Genomic DNA, 4682 nt, shown 5'->3' on the forward strand with positions numbered 1-4682 from the left:
AGAAGTGGGACGGTGCATGCAGGATGGAGGGAAAGGCCTGTGTGTAGGTCATAAACAAAATCACAATATCCATTGATTTAATGACCATTCAGGAAGTGGACTTCTGCAAAATGACTTCAGCTGACCAGCATGGCAGGAAACCAGAAACAGATTCAATGGGGATTAGATCAACTGGATGGGAAACATGGGCTTAGAGGCAGAGACATGTCAGCTCAGGAAGAGTGGAAAAGCCAGTGTTGTCTGTTAAGCTTCTCAGCCCCATGGTTAAAGGCAAACAGCAACAAGTTTTAGCACTGAGGAAAAGAAGAAATAAAAGCCAATTTGTTGAAAAGTCTGGTCACCAGAAAATACTGACATCCTCTGTGATGCACATCATCTCTCAGGGGTCTGGGCCATCAGAATAGCTGGATGATGGCTCTCGGCATGGGCTCTGCCTGCACCCCTTTCCTAACCGCAGAGCTCAAATCTGCTTCAGCCGGGTCATCAGCTCCCCATTGTGTGGCATGGAGATCAGATCGCTGTGTCTGCCTATGCAGTCTTTCTTTACCTATGAAGACCCGAGGAACTGTTCTCCATCCAGTGAGCTGTTGTAAATAATCTTGAATCTCATTGGTGTTGTTAGTGGCTGTGATGTTCACAGATTCCAGAAGACCAGGTTTGAAAGGCAGTTGACTGAGGATTTCTTGGGTCTTTCTGCAATAGGGGCAGGTGGGCTGGATGAACACGACCACCTTCCCAGATGGGAACTTGCAGTTCACAAACCACTGAGCCACGCTGACAGGCTGCAGCTTTCCAGGAAGGAACATTCGGTTGAAGGTCCTGGTCCCGTGTCAAATGGAATTGGAAAACCTGATGTCTTTGCTTCTGTGGACCAAGATCTGGAAAAACCCAACTACATAAAAATCTGAGGACAAGTTGTGAGGGGTTTGTTCTTTCCTTCAATCATGTAGGTCCTAGGAAGGAGCTCAGGTGTAGGGAGTTGGCAACAGTTACCTTTATCTGCTGCCATCTCACCTGCTGAATCCCTCATTCATGGAACTGAAGAAACTCTGTATCCATCTGGTATTCTGTGTATATATCTGTGTATCATTTGTACAGTGGATACTTTTGTCTGTTGGTTGGAAAGACCAGTCTGGTGGGCTCATGGTTGGTCTCAGTAGTCCAGTCCAGGAGCTGCTTTACAAGAACCATTCATTGATCTAGAAGAAACTCTTTTTATAGGCAGTGAGATCTACTGGAACAATATCAACCATCCTTCTCCCTTCCCAGTTCTGAACTGAATCATTCTCCACCAAAGGCCTGTGGTCTCTGCTGCAGGCTGCACCCCCCAGGCTGTCTGAAGCTTGCTCATAGCAGTGCATTTATGGGACGGCAACATGATTTCCTCACCACTTCACCCCCAGGAGAGTTTTTCAATTCTTTATTTAATCTGATGGGTCTAATCTACATCGTCACCCAGGATGAGATGGGGGAGTTCTGCTCCAACCCTTACAGGAAGAGATCCTGAGATATGATGCTGTACCCACTAATGCCCTACCTGGACGCCTGCCAGTTTAGACAATAAGCATGGCTGTCCAATATATGTGTTCCTACTGGTCTCTAGAAATAGAGAGTGAGAAAATATGCCTTGTACATATGAAGCCAGAAAAGAATTTGTGGTTCTAGAAGACAAGGTACGAAGGACTGCGTGAAAATCCCAGTGACTGAGAAAGCAGCCTGGAGCCAGTTGTGTTATTGAGACTTCCGACAGCTTGGCCTTTACACATGTGACACAGCAGACTCCCATGAGCAAATCCTTAGCCTGGAAGATGTAGTTATGGTAGCCCAGAAGAACAAACACAGAACTGTCCCCTTTGCCCGCCTCTTACTACTCTGATCTCCCACATCACGGGAGGCTGAATGGTCTTCCGCATACCCTGGGATGCAGCTCACAAGGGACAGCGCCTGTCTTCAACAGAGCTTCATCGGAGCCTGCCCTTGGCCTGTGGTGGATGTGCAGGAAGTGAGCTGACAGGTGAAACGTAGCCTGGCTGGGTCTCAAAGTGCAGCTTGAGACTCACCCACTGTGATTGTCAACACTTCCATGTCTCCATTGGGAGGGCAGTGTCACAAGGTCCTCCTACTGTCTTCTCACTCCATTCACATGCTTCGTGTGACACAAGCTCATTCACAGTTCACAGGAGGCAGCATAGCTTCAGAGCCCTCATCTCTGGCCGCAGAAGCCAAGAGAGCCATGTCACAGTTCACAGTGATAATGTAGATAAGCCAGGGCATTTCGTCCAAGTTTTACTTTCAAGTGTATCCTTTTATTGCAGTTTACGCTACTCTTTCTAGAAGGCCAGGTTGCAGGAGAGCATTTGGATGACGTCACTGGGAACTGCCAGGGCCTCCTGCTAACCAGCTTTCCTTATGGTGACCAGATTCTGAGGTGCCATCTCCAGGAGGCTCTCCAGTGACACAATGGAACCCTTTCCATATCTCCTCTGTCTAAAGCTAGAGATTTTTATTTGCTTCATTAGTAGTTTCATGCTGTGAAAGGGCAGATTGCGTCAGGGTCTTGGCATGGGTAGAAAACATCAAGGGACACGGGATGGAAGACATTCTTCTGCATAATAATTTTATTCCCAGATCCATTCCTGTGACATACATTCCAATTTCCTAGGTTTTCCTGGTTTCCCAAAAGTCAGTATTTCCCTCCAGACCTTTAATTTATTGGATATTGGATTTCATTTTCTTATTGTGCATTCCTTCCAAGGTGTCTTTCTTTACATATATTCATGGATGTGTACTCACAAAGTCTCTGTTTTGCATCCCTCTGTTGCAATGATCTTGGTAACATAGTGAACCCAGTTATACAGTGAATATAAAACTGTAAATGTTGTGCACCTACTTCAGATGATAAACTTCCAAATCCTTTCTCCAAAACATAACCAGATATCAGTGAGCAAAGGACAACGTGGACGGAGATTGGTCCTCTGCAGTTCCATTAGACGTCACTTCTCTAGTGTCCACCTTCCTGAGTTCCCAGGGACAGGCCTGAGGGTGTTAGAGTTTGGACCATGATCCTGTATTCATGCCAAACATAAGATCCAGGAGGTTGTGCAGGGAGTGGAAGGGCTTGAGGTCAGGTGAAAGCTCAACTTTAATAGGTCCAGAAGTTCTGGAGGGAGTCTATTTGGCATTGTCATCTGTGGCTTCTACCTTCTTGACCTAGTTGTGAGGAATCCATGTTAAAATTCCACCTAACCTCATAGCTGTAAGAGTGTAAAACATCGCCACGTAAGTTCATTGCAAATTGCTTTCATTGTCCTTTCGTTGCCCACTACCACCAGGTCCAAATTAGGGGATATTGTAGATAGATTTAGAGGTTCACTGGGTCTCTCTGATAGTCAAAGTAATAGACTTTACAGAGAACTGGACAGACAGGATTTCAAGAATAAAATAGTTGAAGAATTCTGCCAAGTGCTGATCTCTAAGACTTAGAAGCAATGGGGCGTGTATTCTAAATATAATATTATAGGGTTCAATCCCTCCTTGTATGGAGTACAGCAGGCCCAAAATAAGAAAAGAGCCTTTCCACCTTTCCTGGACTCTAATGAGAGTTTTCTTAGTGTCTCCTTTAATGTCTTGTTCATTATTTCCACCTACCCAGAATTCTGCACAACAAAGACTCCAAACTATTCATACATCTTTGACTGTTATTCATAGGCTTTGGCCGTGAGAGCTGGGCTATTATAGGACAGCATTCCTAGTGAGTGGCAAAATTAGGAGGAAAGTTCCTAGCAGAGCTTTCTAGTTGCTCTATGATCAGTTTCAGTCCGATGTAGTGAGCTTCTACTCACCCAGAAAGGGTATCAATAAAAACAAGCAGGTACTTTTATCTGACTCTAGGAGGCCATGTGTCAGTTAATTCAGGTTCCCATAATTTATCCTAGCGTTGGCTACCTGTATGCAATCCTTTCTGGGTAAATGATCTCTGTTTTTTATTTACATAGGTGTAAATGTGACATCTGGCTTTGACATCTCCTTCTACACTGTCCAGTGTATGTAGGTGTAACATACCTTGGTGTTGGCAACTCAGAGAGTTCTGTGGACCCAAGACAAGTAGTCTGGTAAAGCTGAGTTACCAGAAACCTGCCAATTCTTTCTGGAAGAATGATCTTTCCCTCTGGTGTTCACCACTAACCTCTGGCCTCAAGCTATTCATTTGATTCTTTTGCATCCTCGCCTCTTAGTTATACTCGAAATACACAAGATCTAAGGCACAAACCACATGAAACTCAAGAAGGATGACGAAAATGTGGATGCTTCACTCCTTCTTTAAGGGGGGAACAAAAATATTCACAGGAGGGGATAGGGAGGAAAATTTTAGGGCAGAGAATGAAGGAACGGCCATTCAGAGCCTGCCCCACATGTGGTCCATATAGATAGATAGATAGATGGATAGATAGATAGATAGATGATAGATATATAGATATAGAGATATAGATATAGATATAGATATAGATCCACAGAGCACGATACACTGCCTACATCAAGAGCACAGTTTCCTGTGCAGTTCTGGCTGGCTGTGAACTGATGGTGAAGCCTAAGCTGCATGAGACTTGTAGAACACCACTGTTGCCTTACACTTGTGCTGTTACAGGAGGAAGAACCAAGACGACTCAGGACGGTCTGGTGAG

The 4682-nt window shown here is 44.9% G+C and overlaps 1 pseudogene; it reads right to left on the reverse strand.

The window, feature by feature from the left end:
- Window positions 1-379: 379 nt before the first annotated feature.
- LOC134482243 (glutaredoxin-1-like) lies at window positions 380-817 on the reverse strand (annotated as a pseudogene).
- Between the last annotated feature and the right edge of the window lie 3865 nt (window positions 818-4682).

The sequence above is a fragment of the Rattus norvegicus genome, chromosome 15, assembly GCF_036323735.1.
Source record: "Rattus norvegicus strain BN/NHsdMcwi chromosome 15, GRCr8, whole genome shotgun sequence".
Lineage (NCBI taxonomy): Eukaryota > Metazoa > Chordata > Mammalia > Rodentia > Muridae > Rattus > Rattus norvegicus.